This window comes from Schistocerca americana, chromosome X (genome assembly GCF_021461395.2).
Source record: "Schistocerca americana isolate TAMUIC-IGC-003095 chromosome X, iqSchAmer2.1, whole genome shotgun sequence".
Taxonomy (NCBI): Eukaryota; Metazoa; Arthropoda; class Insecta; order Orthoptera; family Acrididae; genus Schistocerca; species Schistocerca americana.
In genome coordinates, this window is record NC_060130.1 from 754,770,054 (window position 1) to 754,788,771 (window position 18,718).

At 47.0% G+C, this 18,718-nt stretch overlaps 1 pseudogene; it reads left to right on the plus strand.

Moving 5' to 3' along the window:
- Positions 1-17,862: 17,862 nt before the first annotated feature.
- LOC124557308 lies at positions 17,863-17,980 on the plus strand (annotated as a pseudogene).
- The last annotated feature ends 738 nt before the right edge of the window (positions 17,981-18,718 follow it).

The window sequence follows — 18,718 nt, forward strand, 5'->3', positions numbered from 1 at the left end:
TATTGTTGTGTTCAGGATTATTTCACTTTCTGAGGACGAGATGCGTTCGTTTTGACAACTGTCGTAACACTGTCACATTGTAAACTGTGTAAATGCGTGTATTTCTGTGATAAGATTGCAACATTAAACCAAAAAATATATACAAAAAAAGTGTGTGAAACCTTATGGGATTTAACTGCTAAGGTCATCAGTCCCTGAGCTTACACACTACTTAACCTAAATTACCCTAAGGACAAACACACACACCCACGCCCGAGGGAGGACTCGAACCCCCGCCAGGACCAGCCACACAGCCCGTGACTGCAGCGCCTGAGACCGCTCGGCTAATCCCACGCGGAAATAAGTTAATCTCTCATCTAAAAAAGACACCTGAACAATCATTTGCTAGTTATGATGCCATTGTTGTGTGTACGTCAGTCTCGTGTCAGTTTCCCAACACCCCTCGTACACCCCAGTGGGCTACGCCAGCAATGCCTGCACATTCATACTTCAAGCACTTTCATACCGAGCGAGGTGGCGCAGTGGTTAGCACACTGGACTTGCATTCGGGAGGACGACGGTTCAATCCCGTCTCCAGCCATCCAGATTTAGGTTTTCCGTGATTTCCCTAAATCGCTTCAGGCAAATGCCGGGATGGTTCCTTTGAAAGGGCACGGCCGATTTCCTTCCCCATCCTTCTTTAATCCGAGCTTGCGCTCCGTCTCTAATGACCTCGTTGTCGACGGGACGCTAATCTCCTCCTCCTCCTCCAAGCGCTTTCACACCATGCAACACTTACTTCTGATTATTCTACCCATTACCAAGTTTAGCTACCTCTAACCCTTTCTACTTTACGCTTCTCTGGACTTTGATACTTCTCCTGATGCCAACTTATTGGATGGTAACGCTGGTGCAGATATCTGGCACAGTATCTGGGTCGAATACTGCTCACCGCCATCTGTGCACTCCTCTCAGTGCTGTCAGCATAGATCAGACATTGGCACGAATTCACGTTTCCCTCTGAAACTGACCAATAACTCTCAAAAATCGACATACAGATATCATCCATTAATAGCTGCTGCAATGACATAAAAATACCAGGTCTTATTAATAATTTTTAGTGCAGAACGATTAGTATCTTCCGTTTTCATATGGTCCCATTCACCATTTCTTTCCTATCCACGTAAAAACGTACTACCGTGACCCGCACTACACGTGCTCACGTCACGTAATACAAATCTTTCCCAGTGACGCTCGTCTGGCGCTGGCGAGCCACCATCGAAAGACCTCAAGACAAACATTATCGCACTCCTGGTGATAATCCATAAACTATAATCACAGACGAAAAAATACCTCCATCGGAAAATATCGTACTATACGCGATTATCCATAAGTGTAACCACCAACGAGAACACATCGTTCTACTGGCAATAACTCTAATCGAACCATCCGAGAGAAATAGCTGTACTCGAACAACAACACGCCTCTGCCGTGGACAACCCACTTCCATCTCGCAAACTACTCCCACTGGTATCGGTGACATGATCCAAATCAGGTCAAGATCCACTAACAGATCGCAAATCAACTTCTGTGGCACCATTTTTGCCTCCTCATTCCCAATCGTGGAACAGACCGTGCATACGCCCCACACAATATCAGCGGAAGACAACCAAATCATCACTACATTACAAGAAGAATTCTGTGAAAAATTGTGTATCCAAGACTTTTGCAATTATTCATGAACCAAAAAATGCAATTTTCACGTTGTTCCAACACATATCTTTGCTGGGGCGTGACACGCTACTAATACAGCAATGTTCAAGCATTGACACAACCAGTTTTGTCATAAATCCGAGATGTTTCCGCCGAGAAATTGGCACATTCCTATCCACAAAATAAATATCTATCAGTGGAACATGAGAGGATACCAGTACGTCACAAATTTGCGGTAAATCATCAAAGTTAAAAAGCTGGAAAGAAAACTACGAACGCCTATGTCTTTGATCAGATATCAGAGGAGACCCAAACAAACCGGTTCACCTGACTAATATCGTGTAGGACCCCCGAGAGCACACAGAAGTGCTGCAGCACGACAGGGTTTGGACTTGACTAATGTCTGAAGTAGTGCTGGAGGGAACTGACACCAGGATTCCTCCAGGGCTGTCCATTAACCCGTAAGAGTACGAGGGGGTGGAGATCTATTCTGAACAGCACGTTGCAAGGCATCCCAGATACGCTCAATAACGTTCATGTCTGGGGAGTTTGGCGGCCAGCGGAAGTGTTTACACTCAGAAGAGTGTTACTGGAGCCACTCTGTAGCAATTCTGGACGTGTGGGGTGTCGCATTGTCCTACTGGAATTTCCCATGTCCTTCAGAATGTACAATGGACATGAACGGATGCAGATGATCAGACAGGGTGCTTACGTACGCGTCAGCTGCCAGAGTCGTACCTAGATGTATCAGGAGTCCCGTATCACTCCACCTCCACACGTCCCACACCATTACAGAGCCTCCACTAGCTTGAACAGTCCCCTGCTGACATGCACGGTCCATGCAATCATGAGGTTGTCATCATACCCGTACACGTTCATCCACTCGATACAATTTGAAACGAGACTCATCCTACCGGGCAACATGTTTCGTCATCAACAGTCCACTGTCGGTAATGTCGGGCCCAGGTGAGGCGTAAAGCTTTGTCTCGTGTAGTCATCAAGGGTACACAAGTGGGCCTTCAGCTGCAAAAGCCCAATCGATTATATTTCGTTGAATGGTTCGCAAGCTGATACTTGTTGATAACCTAGCATTGAAATCTGCAGCAATTTGGGGAAGGGTTGCACTTCTGTCACGTTGAACGATTCTCTTCAGTCGTCGTTGATCTCGTTCTTGCAGGATCTTTTTCCGGCCGCAGTGATATCGGGGTACGGGCGTACGGGCTGACCTCGTCTGTTGACTGAAAGACCGCCGACAGTTGAAGAGGGACATAATATGTAATAGGCAGACATCTATCCAGACTATCACACAAAAATTCCAAACTGCATCAGGACCCACTGCAAGTACTATGACAGTTAGGCGGGAGGTGAGAAAACTTGGATTTCATAGTCGAGCGGCTGCTCATAAGCCACACATCAAGCCGGTAAATGCCAAACGACGCCTCGCTTAGTGTAAGGAGCGTTGGTTGGTTGGTTTTTTGGGGGAAGAGACCAAACAGCGAGGTCATCGGTCTCATCGGATTAGGGAAGGACAGGGAAGGAAGTCGGCCGTGCCCTTTCAGAGGAACCATCCCAGCATTTGCCTGGAGCGATTTAGGGAAATCACGGAAAACCTAAATAAGGATGGACGGACGCGGGATTGAACCGTCGTCCTCCCGAATGCGACTCCAGTGTGCTAACCACTGCGCCACCTCGCTCGGTTGTAAGGAGCGTAAACATTGGATGATTGAACAGCGGAAAATCTTTTTGTGGAGAGACGACTCACGGTACACTACGTGGCAATCCGATGGCAGGGTGTGGGTATGGCGAATGCCCAGTGAATGTCATCTGACAGCGTGTGTAGTGCCAACAAAAAAATTTGGAGGCGGCGGTGTTATGGAGGGGCTTGCACCCCTTGTTGTTTTGCGTGGCACTATCACAGCACAAACCTACATTGATGTTTTAAACACTGTCTTGCTTCCCACTGTTGAAGAGCAATTCGGGTATGGCGATTGCATCTTTCAACACGATCGAGCACCTGTTCATAACGCACGGCCTGTGGCGGAGTGCTTACACGACAATAACATCCTTGTAATGGATTGGCGTGCACAGAGACCTGACCTGAATCCTACAGAACACTTTTGGGATGTTATGGAACGCCGACTTCGTGCCAGGCCTCACCGACCGACATCGATATCTCTCCTCAGTACAGCACTCCGTGATGAATTGGCTACCATTCCACAAGAAACCTTCCAGCACCTGACTGAACGTATGCCTGCGAGAGTGGAAACTGTCATCAAGGCCAACACCATATTGAATTCCAGCGTTACCGATGGAGGGCGCCACGAACTTGTAAGTCATTTTCAGCCAGGTGTTCAAAAAATGGTTCAAATGGTTCTGAGCACTATGGGACTTAACTTCTGAGGTCATCAGTCCCCTAGAACTTAGAACTACTTAAACCTAACAAACCTAAGCACATCACACACATCCATGCCCGAGGCAGGATTCGAACCTGCAACCGTAGCGGTCGCGCGGTTCCGCCAGGTGTCCTGATACTTTTGACCACATAGTGTATATCGGCTTGAGCCGTGGATTTGGCTCCAGGTTGTGTTTCACTACTTTGTCTTTGACATTCCTGGCGACCAATGGGCTCACGGCGACGAGCTGTTGCTTCTGGCTGAATTTCTACACGAGCGACCCCTTCGCACATTTGCTTCATCTCATCCGCCAACTCATTCTGCAGGGCAATGATACGTGTTTGCTGGTATTTGATTTCTAGCATTTCATCTGAACGAGTAATACTATTTCGACTCCGTAAAACATACACCGAGAAATCAGTTCTCCAAAATACCCAGTTCGGATTCGTCCATCGTAGCTCCACTACAGTTACTGCGCCTGGTGGAAGAAATTGCAGATTGTTATAATGTTGCTAAATCCACTGCAGTTATCTACCTGGACATTGCTCAAGCCTTCGATATTGAATGGCATAATAGTCTACTGTGCAACTTAATAAAATTAAGATTCACACGGTAAGTTGCTGGATCAGTTAGTTGGTATCTTAAAAACAGTAGTTTCAGTGTATCCATTGGTCATAGTGCTTCTGATGTCTACTCTATAAAAGCCGGCGTACCACAAGGTACCTTTTTGTGACCGACACTGTTTCACGTTTATTTATATGACATACCAGACTTGCATCCAGTCAAAATTGCTTCCTTTGTTGCTAGGCGGCCGCTGTGGCCGAGCGGTTCTAGGCGCTTCAGTCCGAAACCACGCTTCTGCTACGGTCGCAGGTTCGAATCCTGCCTCGGGCATGGATGTGTGTGATGTCCTTAGGTTAGTTAGGTTTAAGTAGTTCTAAGTTCTAGGGGACTGATGACCTCAGAAGTTAAGTCCCATAGTGCTCAGAGCCATTTGCACCGTTTTGAACCTCATATGTTAAGTCCCATAGTGCTTAGAGCCATTTGAACCATTTTATTTGTTGCTATTACAGCAATATATTATACTGACAGCAACGTACTGAACATTCATGACAAACTCTCGCGGACTCTAACACAGCTTTAAAAATGGTTTATGGAATGGTGGGTCAAGGTAAATGGGACGAAAGTCAAGCTACATTTTATACGAGAAAAAGTCAGGATTTATGTATCCCACTGCTGCTATTCATTGGAGATATTCCTTGGACTGACTCCACCAAATACACCAACGGAAAAAAATAGCAAACTAAAAAATAATTAATGTAGAGTACAGAAATTTCGGGAATACATTTGTGTAGGTAACATATTTCAGTAATTAATATTGCAAAATCATAGGTTAATGTAAGCACGAGGTAAGCCATTGTACATGTGAAATGCTGGTGTATTAATAACCGGTATAACCGCCAGAATGTCGAATGCAAGCGTACAAACGTGTATTGATTGTGTTGTACAGGTGCCGGTTGTCAGTTTGTGGGATGGAGTTCCTTGTCTATTGCACCTGACTGGGCAATACAGGGACTGTTAATGCTGTTTGTAGCAGATGCTAGAGTTGTCGTCCAAGACGTCCCGTATATGCTCGACTGGAGACAGATCTGGTGATCGATCCAGGCCAAGGCAACATGTCGATACACTGTAGAGCATGTTGGGTTACAACAAAGGTATGTGGGCGAGCGTTATCCCGTTGGAAAACACCTCCTGGAATACTGTTCATTAGTGGCAGCACTATAGATCGAATCACCGGATTACGTACAGTTTTACAGTGAGGGTGCGTGGGTTAACCATGAGAGTGCTCCTGCTGTCATACGAAATGCCGACCCAGACATAACTCCAGGTGTAGGTCTGTTGTGTCTAGAACGCAGGCCCTTAGCTGGCCTCCTTCTAACCAACACAGTGCCATCACTGACAACGGTGGCTCAACCATCGTTCATCAGAAAACACAACAGATCTCCATCCTGCCTTCCAATGAGCTCTCTCTTGACACCATTGAAGTCGCAAATAGCAGTGTTGTAGGGTCAGTAGAATGCACATTACAAGTCGTTTGGCTCGGAGCTATCCTTGAAGCAACCGACTGTAACAGTTCGTTGTGTCACTGTGGTACCAGCTGCTGCTCAAACTGCTGCTGCAGATGCAGTGCCATGCGCCAGAGCCATGCGCCGAACACACCAGTCTTTTTTCTCTGCAGCGCCACATGGCCGTTCTGAGCCCGGTTTCCTTGCGACCGTACAATTCCGTGACCACTGCTGCCAGTAATCACGCACAATGGCTACATTCCAGCCAAATATTTCTGCAGTATTGCAGAAGGGATATCCAGCTTCTCGTAGCCCTACTACACTACCTCGTTCAAACTCAGTGAGGTGTAGGTAATGGCGTCTTTGTCGCCTTAAATGCATTCTTGACTCACATCAGCTCATCGCGTCCAATCTCGAAGGTAACTAACGCTCAAGACCGTTAGAGCGTGTATTTAAAGCGAACCTTATTTGCATGGTCATAGTTTCACTACTAGTCTCACTCTTATGCGACAGGACCGAGCGAGGTGGCGCAGTGGTTAGCACACTGGACTCGCATTCGGGAGGACGACGGTTCAATCCCGTCTCCGGCCATCCTGATTTAGGTTTTCCGTGATTTCCCTAAATCGCTTCAGGCAAATGCCGGGATGGTTCCTTTGAAAGGGCACGGCCGACTTCCTTCCCCATCCTTCCCTCACCTGAGCTTGCGCTCAGTCTCTAATGACCTCGTTGTCGACGGGACGTTAAACACTAATCTCCTCCTCCTCCTCTTATGCGACAGGCGCGAATCCGAGTAGATGTCATCTTTCAGATGTAGATACACGCCTTTTCCTCATGTTTCACAGCTCCTTCTTGGTGTTTCGATCTTTTTTCGTCAGTGCATCTTGAAGTTCACTTTGGTGAACGTTTGAGCTTTAAGAAACATATAACCGACATTGCGAACAAAGCACACAGCTAATTAGCTGCCTCAATCCCGTAGCAAACAGATACTCTTTTTTAAACATCAAAGACGTTCTTCTACTTTGTAAATCGGTGCTACGACCAGTCATGTAGTATGTCTGCCCCATATTGGAATATGTCGCGTCTACTCATCTCCACAAACCTTAGGTTGTTCAAATAAGGGCACTGTACATTATATTAAATTTTCCATCGTTCCTTAAGAAACACAACGATTTACAATGACTTGCAAATAAACATTGCTCTTGAGGTTCGATCCATATCTGAAAGATTTTATGCCAAATTTCCTTTCTCAACCAACACACTCATTCGTCAACTATCCACGTTGATCTCAATGACCAGCACAAACGTAAACATCGTAATCTGGAACTGTTACCGCGACTGCAATCCAACCTGAGGCTGGCATCCAGCGCCACTGTCCTAACCATTGCTCTCAGTATTCACGTATCTTACCGACCACATAGCATTGTAAACCAAGATATGTAATATTGTAAATTATAATGTTGTCATTGCAATACTGTGCATCGTTAATAATTTTTTTGCTCTTTATTTCACAATGTATGTTGTCCGATACTTATGCATGAGGCTATTTTTTAAATCTGCATTAACTATACTTTACTAATGACCTAGTTCATGTAACACAAAATTTGAATCAATTTTCTATACTTATTTGTACCTTTTCATGTTCTGGGGTTTTTATTGGCTCCGTGGCAAATGTTTTGCCCTATTATTGCCATATTCTGCTCCTTATAAGTAATTTTATAAGGGGCGATTAAGAAGTTTCGATTGGAAGGCCGTAAGTCCAGAATCGGTATGCCACTCGGGCAAAATCGCCTTGAGCACTGAGGCGCTCATTCCACTGTCGCCACAGATTCAAAATACCTGTTTGGTAAAACACCGTTTCCTGCTGCGTGAAGAAGTCCGTAACTTCCCGCTGCACATCTCTGCTGGACAGGAATCTTTGACCCTTCAAGGCCTATTTTGAGGGACCGAAGGCCTGATAATAGGGAGAGATCGGGACTATAGGGTGAGTGCTTGAGTGTCTCTTAGTCGAGATGGCCCATAATGGACGAGGCTGGCCTCCCAGATCGACCTGCGCTTTGTGTCGAATCGCGACGAGCACAGAACTTGGCGCACCGTTCCAAAACGTAGGTTTTCGACAGACATGCTACCGCATACGCATTCTCCGTTCTCCAATGGATGTCTACCGGTGTTTCTTCTTCAGTTGCCAAGAAAAGAATAACAGCCCTTTGGTCCTGTTTGTACGTATTTGGTTATAACGGCGCTATATTTCACATTTTCACATTTACCGCCCGAACATCGGAAAGACACGAATGCCATACTAATAGCTTGCCTACATGTCGGTGCTCGTATGTTCGCATCGGAGTCGCGCTACGTTGCATTTAAGCAGTACTGCAGCAATGGCCTCAAGCGGAAACTTTTTAATCACCCCTTATATGTAGTGGATGTAAGAACGTTCGGGTCAGAACCCTACAAAATCAGTAAATTAAAGGATGAAAAAGTGTACTTTGAAACGTACTTCGTGAGTAAAATACGCTAAGATAGTCGACAGACTGTCATTAAATTATTAGTTATCATTATTACTGTGATTATCATATACTTAACAATACAATCCCGAAAAACTGTCGAATATCGTGGCTGAAAGAATAAAAAGAACACTGAAATTTTATAGGCGTATCTACAGACTCCCAACAAAAAAACTCGCTCACATAATTGCGACGTACATACCTACATAGAACATGGCATAACCACACTCTGAATGGAGCAGGTCGAAAAGGTTTTAGAAAAGACTCGTAAGTCCATCAGTCATTTGCAGTAGAAACTTATACAGGCAAAAAATTGGCAAATGGGAAGTACTGCCAGAGAAAGAAGTCACCACTGGACGAGGGACAAAGTGGACTGAAAAAAGAAAAAGAAACCACTGAGAAAAATGAGAGCTCCATAGAAATTCCTACGATCGCGTGATCTGATAGAGCCCAGTAATAACAACAATAATAATAGTAGTAACAATAATTCTAGACATACATATTTTTGAGAGACAGTGTCCTCATGTCAACAATGGAAACTGATGTGTTGTTGTGGTCTTCAGTCAGAATGTGCTGTAATTTAAAAAATAAAAAAAAAAGATATTGAAACCACTGTACAAGTGTTTCCCTACCTCGTGAATTGTTGCCAGACAGCATTGCAGGCGTCTACATCTACATCTACATCTACATTGATACTCCGCAAGCCACCCAACGGTGTGTGGCGGAGGGCACTTTACGTGCCACTGTCATTACCTCCCTTTCCTGTTCCAGTCGCGTATGGTTCGCGGGAAGAACGACTGTCTGAAAGCCTCCGTGCGCGCTCTAATCTCTCTAATTTTACATTCGTGATCTCCTCGGGAGGTATAAGTAGGGGGAAGCAATATATTCAATACCTCATCCAGAAACGCACCCTCTCGAAACCTGGCGAGCAAGCTACACCGCGATGCAGAGCGCCTCTCTTGCAGAGTCTGCCACTTGAGTTTATTAAACATCTCCGTAACGCTATCACGGTTACCAAATAACCCTGTGACGAAACGCGCCGCTCTTCTTTGGATCCTCTCTATCTCCTCCGTCAGACCGATCTGGTACGGATCCCACACTGATGAGCAATACTCAAGTATAGGTCGAACGAGTGTTTTGTAAGCCACCTCCTTTGTTGATGGACTACATTTTCTAAGGACTCTCCCAATGAATCTCAACCTGGTACCCGCCTTACCAACAATTAATTTTATATGATCATTCCACTTCAAATCGTTCCGCACGCATACTCCTAGATATTTTACAGAAGTAACTGCTACCAGTGTTTGTTCCGCTATCATATAATCATACAATAAAGGATCCTTCTTTCTATGTATTCGCAATACATTACATTTGTCTATGTTAAGGGTCAGTTGCCACTCCCTGCACCAAGTGCCTATCCGCTGCAGATCTTCCTGCATTTCGCTACAATTTTCTAATGCTGCAACTTCTCTGTATACTACAGCATCATCCGCGAAAAGCCGCATGGAACTTCCGACACTATCTACTAAGTCATTTATATATATTGTGAAAAGCAATGGTCCCATAACACTCCCCTGTGGCACGCCAGAGGTTACTTTAACGTCTGTAGACGTCTCTCCATTGATAACAACGTGCTGTGTTCTGTTTGCTAAAAATTCTTCAATCAAGCCACACAGCTGGTCTGATATTCCGTAGGCTCTTACTTTGTTTATCAGGCGACAGTGCGGAACTGTATCGAACGCCTTCCGGAAGTCAAGAAAAATAGCATCTACCTGGGAGCCTGTATCTAATATTTTCTGGGTCTCATGAACAAATAAGGCGAGTTGGGTCTCACACGATCGCTGTTTCCGGAATCCATGTTGATTCCTACATAGTAGATTCTGGGTTTCCAGAAATGACATGATACGCGAGCAAAAAACATGTTCTAAAATTCTACAAGAGATCGACGTAAGAGATATAGGTCTATAGTTTTGCGCATCTGCTCGACGACCCTTCTTGAAGACTGGGACTATCTGTGCTCTTTTCCAATCATTTGGAACCCTCCGTTCCTCTAGAGACTTGCGGTACACGGCTGTTAGAAGGGGGGCAAGTTCTTTCGCGTACTCTGTGTAGAATCGAATTGGTATCCCGTCAGGTCCAGTGGACTTTCCTCTATTGAGTGATTCCAGTTGCTTTTCAATTCCCTGTGAATAATTCTCCACAGTATACAGTGTTCTCTGAATCTCACCACAGTCCCATGGTATGTCTTTGCTTATTCCCTGCGTATGCCGTGTGACGATGAATTTTCTGTGTCGCCTGCTATATATACTAACAAGGTAAGGCCACGACTTCGGGATCAGATATTTACCTCAAACTTTGTACACCTTTACTAGGCCATTCAAACTAAATAATTTGCAAGTAGTAAGGTGCACTATTCTGGAAATTCCGAGAAAATCGCAAGAAAAGTATTACGCGTCTATTTTGTAACTGCTGTATCTGTGCGCAGGTGCCGGACCTCATTCATGATAGTCAGGCGATTAGCCATCGAACTTCGTAAGACGAACGTGTACAAAGCGGCGGTTCGACTCCTACTCGAAATTAATAATTAATCTATTTTTTCATCACTGGTCATATTATTTAATTTGTGACATTTGAGAGATAACATAATGAAAAAACTCGTGTATTCGCACGATGTATGTGCATCAAGTTTCAATTTACGTTTTCCGTGGATCTACGACAAATACCACCCTGCAACGTATAATGTCGAGAGGACACCCGACGAGTAATGGAACATTACTCTTGTGGTCTGGTACTTTGTGACTTACTACACTACTGGCTATTAAAATTGCTACACCAAGAAAAAAGCAGATGATAAACGGGTATTCAATGGACAAATATATTCTACTTGAACTGACATGTGATTACATTTTCACGCAATTTGGGTGCATAGATCCTGAGAAATCAGTACCCAGAACAACCACCTCTGGCCGTAATAACGGCCTTGATACGCCTGGGCATTGTGTCAAACACGGCTTGGATGGCGTGTACAGGTACAGCTGCCCATGCAGCTTCAACACGATACCACAGTTCATCAAGAGTAGTGACTGGCGTATTGTGACCAGCCAGTTGCGAGGCCACCACTGACCAGACGTTTTCAATTGGTGAGAGATCTGGAGAAGGTGCTGGCCAGGGCAGCAGTCGAACATATTCTGTATCCAGAAGGGCCCGTACAGGACCTGCAACATGCAGTCGTGCAGTATCCTGCTGAAATGTAGGGTTTCGCAGGGATCGAATGAAGGGTAGAGTCACAGGTTGTAACACATCTGAAATGTAACGTCCACTGTCCAAAGTGCCGTCAATGCGAACAAGAGGTGACCGAGACGTGTAACCAATGGACCCCATACCATCATGTTGGGTGATACGCCAGTATGGCGATGACGAATACACGCTTCCAATGTGCGATGTCGCCAAACACGGATGCGACCATCATGACGCTGTAAACAGAACCTGGATTCATCCGAAAAATGACGTTTTGCCATTCGTGCACCCAGGTTCGTCGTTGAGTACACCATCGCAGGCGCTCCTGTCTGTGATGCAGCGTCAAGGGTAACCGCAGCCATGGTCTCCGAGCTGATAGTCCATGCTGCTACAAACGTCGTCGAACTGTTCGTGCAGATGGTTGTTGTCTTGCAAACGTCCCCATCTGTTGACTCAGGGATCGAGACGTGGCTGCACGATCCGTTACAGCCATGCGGATGAGATGCCTGTCATCTCGACAACTAGTGATACGAGACCGTTGGGATCCAGCACGGCGCTCAGTATTACCCTCCTGAACACAACGATTCCATATTCTGCTAACAGTCATTGGATATCGACCAACGCGAGCAGCAATGTCGCGATACGATAAACCACAATCGCGATAGGCTACAATCCGACCTTTATCAAGGTCGGAAACGTGATGGCACGCATTTCTCCTCCTTACACGAGGCATGACAACGATTCACCAGGCAACGCCGGTCAACTGCTGCTTGTGTATGAGAAATCGGTTGGAAACTTTCCTCATGTCAGCACGTTGTAAATGTCGCCACCGGCGCCAACCTTGTGTGAATGCTCTGAAAAGCTAATCATTTGCATATCACAGCATCTTCTTCCTGTCGGTTAAATTTCGCGTCTGTAGCACGTCATCTTCACGGTGTAGAAATTTTAATGGCCAGTAGTGTATGTTACTCATTGCGAATAACATTTAACATGGGCTTTCCAAGCTTGTCCCTCGTCCTTGAAAAGTTAATTAAAAAATGGTTCAAATGGCTCTGAGCACTATGGGACTTAACTTCTGAGGTCATCAGTCCCCTAGAACTTAGAACTACTTAAACCTAACTAACCTAAGGACAGCACACAACACCCAGCCATCACGAGGCAGAGAAAATCCCTGACCCCGCCGGGAATCGAACCCGGGAACCCGGGCGTGGGAAGCGAGAACGCTACCGCACGACCACGAGATGCGGGCAAAATTTAATTACAAACAGTAAATATTCAAATAACATATGACATTCACTACAATTTCATGAAAATGCACGTTTTCTCATTATATTATCTCTCAAATGCCATATAAATTAAATAATGTAACCAGGGATGAAGAAAATATAGTTCATAAAAAATAAGTACTACCAGGATTCGAACCGTTGCTTGTCTCCCGATCTCTTTGTATTGCGCGAACGCTAATCCCTTTTTTTGTATTATACTAATTTATTTATTTATTTTTATATTGTTGTTGAGATCACATAGGACGCCCTCCAGGCGAAAAACAATTATTTGTAATCACCATGAATAACAAACAAAATAAAAAAGGGAATTATAGAATTTAAAGAAAATGCCATCCCGGCAGAACAGACAAAATGGCATCCGATTCCGGCCAACTTGTGGGTAGACACACACTGTATCCCAACGCAGTCAAGCATGTTCCAGGCACATCTTCACGAAGAATATTACATTTACCAATATATTGGATCGAGTCCTGGTATTACACAATCTCACTGAAATCACCTTCTCATACCTCGGACACCCCAGCTGCAGGGGAAATCGAAGAAGGCACTAGCCAAAAAGTTTGCATAGTACTGACGATATCGCGGATGGTGCACAAGAAAAGAAAAGCGGTCTTGCAGGAACGTCCAAAAGTCAAGAACACTCTTATCACCTTCATGGAACAAATAAGAGATCGAGAGGCCTTTTATCCAGACCACAGCGTTGGTCTCCGTACGTGGGAAGTATGTCTCATCTGGGAACAGAAGATATTGCAGTGTAATGGCATGGGGAGCCGTATGTAGAAGAAAGCAAGCATCTTCTGAATCAGTTGCCACATCTCTGCAGAAGATCCACACATCAGTCGCTGTTCGGCCGTATCAAACATGTGACAACGAGGCATGTAGACGAATTTGTGTCATGTATTTTCCATTAACGACCAGATGCCAGGTCGGACGAGCGCTCGTGTCGAGAAGGATATGGTGCACAGAACGCCTAACCACGGGCCATGCGATCGTTGGATGTCGGCTTTCCACAACATTCCTAGTATGATTTCTCATCATTAGGCTGTAAACATCACGTGCGGTAGGTTTTCTGGTATTAGGCAAGTCGGCATGGACGTAACTGTATTCGATGAAAAAGGTCCTGAAATGTGAGAGCGAGGAAGAAATATGGGATACTGCAGTAGGTGCCCCTCGAGAAGGAGGGCCCAGTTCGTCAATCGGGCTTCCCGATAATCCGGTTCGGCGGCGGGTCCACGACTTAACCATCGTACTTACATAAAGGGCAGCTGCTCTCGCTTGGACGTTGACAAGGCTGAGGCCGCCATCTCGAGGAGGAAGTGTCAGCGTGTCTTAGCGGACTTTGAGGATAAGACCCGTGCTTACAAAGTAGCCGCACGCAGCCCGAAGCCTATGGCATCGGTAAAATCTGTGCTAAATGGGGCAGTCGCCAGACTAGATGAGTATTAACAAAATCCACCCTTTGTAACATGTCCAATGCTCTCAGGAGGTTGCCACGAACGTTCGCGCGGATAGCTTGAAGCAGACGTTTATAGTTAAATGAGATCGTGCGCTGTATATCACGTGTGAAGGTGATCCCCAAACATTTGAGGTTGTCCACTAATGGCAATGGAGCCACACTCTCTGCTGGAAGACCTCTACCGACGGACATAGCACTAGATTTCGTCAGGTTCACACGGCTGCCCGCAGCAGTCCCGTACTGATTGATCCATACCAGTGCTTCTGGCACTTCGTCCTCCCATAGAACCAAGAACACCACGTCATCTGCATAGGCACGGCAGATGAAAGTATTCCCCCTCCTAGTTATCCCTGTGAGCCGGCTCCTCAAACCGTGTAACAGTGGCTCAAGGGCGATGGCGAAAACAGCATCGACAGCGGACAGCCTTGACGGACCGACCGCATGACATTAATAGGGCCCGCCACACGGCAATTGACCAGCACTCGCGACGTGGCACCTCGGAGGAGCCGCAAGACGAATTGTATAAACCTGTGGGGAAAGGCCATCCGTCTGAGTACGTTTTCTAGAAAGGCATGACTCACTCTATCAAAAGCGTGGTCGAAGTCCACTGTCACTAAGGCACCGCAAAGGCGGCAGGACGTGGCCAGTGCTATGACGCCACGGTAATCGCTGAGTGCCGTCTGAATGTTACTGTCGCCACCAAAGCACGTTTGATCCAGAGAGATGACTTGAGGAATGACGCCCCGAAGGCGAGCGGCAAGAATCCGGGTAAAAATCGTAAAGTCACAATTTAACATAGTCAACGACCGATAATGCCCAACTCCCCGACCTCCCTATGGCTTGGGGACAGGGGTAACCAAGCCTTTTACGAACTCGGGTGAGAGGAGAAGGTCAGGGTTCATCAGTTCTTCATACATCGCAGTCCAACGTGTGCACATGATGTCGTGGAATGTGCGGTAAAACTCCAGCGGGAACCCATCTGGACCTGAAGCTTTATTCGCCGCACCCTTATGGAGAGCATCGGCAACGTCATCAAACGTAATTGTCGCTGTGAGAATCTCCGCAGCAGCCTCATCCAGGGTACCCGTCAAGGAACGGGCGACGTCAGTCGTTACCGCTTTGTTCTGGTCCGCTGCTGCATACAACTGATTGTAGTGATCCACAAAGGCTTTTACGTTGTCATTCTGGGACGTCAATCGACGACCATCTGGCATGTCGAGGGCTCTGACCAGCTTTCTCCGACACCGCAGCTTCTCTCGGATAATATGATTGACATCTTGCTCGTACTATTGTGCCTTCAAGGCGGTGACGCATAAGAGAAATTATCTTCGTCTTAATGCGTTGAATTTCAACCTGTCGTTGAACAGAGGGGGCATGGTTGGAGAGTTCCCGGAAAATTGTGAAATAGTATTCCATGGTATGTCGTTGCCACGGCATTTTGTCGCGACCGTAATTCATCATCGAACGACGTAAAGCAAGCTTGGTGCAGTCGAGCCACCATCGGAGTGTTGAAGGATACGCTGGAAGGCGTCTCACACAGTTGTTCCACGTCGTTTCTACGACCTGCCTACATTCCGGACCCTTGAGATGGACGACATTCAGCTTCCACAGGCCTCGACCGCGCCACACCTTCTGCCTCTGGAGCGAAACAGTGCAAATGTAGGCGATATGGTCTGAAAAGATGGTAGGCCATAACTCAGCGTCGAGCGAGGCAGTTACGATTCCTTGGGAAACGTAGACACGGTCAAGACGACTTGCTGAATGGCTGGTGACGTACATATACCCAGGCCGATCACCATGCACGCTGTCCCAAGTATCGGTGAGGTTCAGTTCATGCAGGAGCAAGTTCCTGGCATGTGGTGAAATGCAGATGTTGGTCCTCCTGGGGTAACACACAATTGTCGTCGCCGCCGAGAATAATATGGTAGTAGCGGCCTACAAACAAAGGAGCTGAATAGAATCGCGACCGTTCCCGTCGCTTGGCCGTGCCCGAGGGAGCGTGAATATTGATGACTAGGACACAGTGGAAAGTCACAGTAAGACCCCTAGCCGATGGCAGGTAAATCACGTCGTCTACCTCAATACTTTCCTTTAAAAGAATAGCTGTCCCACTGCCTCCGTCAGCACACGGCGTGAGGTAGGACACATAGCCATAGATATTAGGAAACGCCTCCAGGCCAACTTCCTGCAAAAGGGCAACATCGAGGTCCGACGCCCTCAATATTTCACGGAGCAATTGTAGTTTGACAGGGGTGCCAATGGTGATGACATTAATGGAGCCAATCCTGTAAGCTTGTCGTGGAATTGGGGCTACTGGGACGCTCATGGAGGCACGAAGAGCAGCAACGAACAGGAATGTTCTCCCAGGAGACTCCACATCCCCATCCAGCAACACTGTCGATTAGCAGTCGTGGGTTGGAGCAGCAGTAATCGCTGCTGTCTAAACGGTGGGTGTTTCGTCGTTTACATCGTCAGATCACGCAAAGGTGCGAGGACGGTGTTCGTCCGGTGAAGTACCTGTGGAGTCGGAAGGCGGCATCACGTCGGCGGTGGAAGAGTGGTGCTGGCTCAGCTGCTGTTCAACGTCCATAGGTACAGCGTCTGGTGCATGCAAAGATGGTTGTACCTTCGACGGAGTGCAGACTGGTGCAGACTGGTGCTTCCACCATGGAATCGTCCATCGGGGCAACATCTTGATAGGTGTGATCCTCATATTGAGACTGCGTCCTGCAGGTGTCAGACGGGGTGATCCGACGTTTCCGACGTCTCTTCGGCGACCGTTTCTTGCGCACGTGATCTTCAGTGTCCGAAGACGCCTGGGGATCCGGATGTTCGGGCACAAAAGCATCTGTAGCACGACCAAGGAGTCAAGGGCCGTCCCCTGTCTCAGAGATTCCTCACCAATGCACATGTCGGGAGGAGGGAGCAAAGGCGCCGGTCCTTCCGAAACAGCCCGAGACAGTACCGGAGACGACGATGTGGCAGTAGTAGGAGCCAGTGGTGATCGCGGTCGGGGGTCGTTATGGAGAACTTCGACAAACGTCAGCGGTAGCGACGTCGGAGCGGTCGTGGCCGGCAGGTCCCCAGGCGGTAACTGCGTGATTCTGCGTTGCAGACAGCTGGAACGGAGGTGTCCTTCTTTGCCACATCCCGAGAATGTCTTCGGCTGGCCATCATAAATAATAATTGCACGGCAGCCACCAATATATAAGTAGGACTGCACATATTTGGTGCAACGGCCTTGCCGCAGTGGATACACCGGTTCCCGTGAGATCACCGAAGTTAAGCGCTGTCGGACGTGGTCGGCACTTGGATGGGTGACCATCCAGGCCACCATGCACTGTTGCCGTTTTTCGGGGTGCACTCAGCCTCGTGATGCCAATTGAGGAGCTACTCGACCGAATAGTAGCGGCTTCGGTCAAGAATACCATCATAACGACCGGGAAAGCGGTGTGATAACCCCCCACCCCTCCTATCCGCATCGTCCAGTGAGGATGACACGGCGGTCGGATGGTCCTGGTAGGCCACTCGTGGCCTGAAGACGGAGTACACATATTTGGTTAGCTCTATGCGGATCTGTCGTACTCAATTGAGAACCGGGTATGTAGTGAACTGAGCCCACTTTTCAGCTGTATGGCTAATCACCTTGCCATATGGGCGGAATGCAGATACCACTACCTCTGAAGGCACCTCGAAAGGGAGTTCAAATACACGTATCGTCCGCAGTCCAAGTCCCGCATGTTCCACAGTTGCGTCACCGATGTGTCCATCAGAGTGACGGAACTTAGAACCACTTCGAGTTGCACGTAGAATTTTGTCACATATGTCTTCGTTAACCAATTTCACGTAGACCACACTGCTCACTATAGACAGGTGGATGCCAACAAGATCGTTTCAATCAATCTTGACTTCATCTGTGATAAACTGTTCGATATCCAGTGCTTTTGTTTGGGCATATTCAGGTGCAAAGCTAATCTTCAGCGTCGATTTTCTGTGGGCATAAGCCATAATCTGTCGAAGGAAATATAGCGCGCTAAGGCCGTAGAATCACGTAAACAACTCCGCGAGCGAGCTGCGCGGCGAGGAC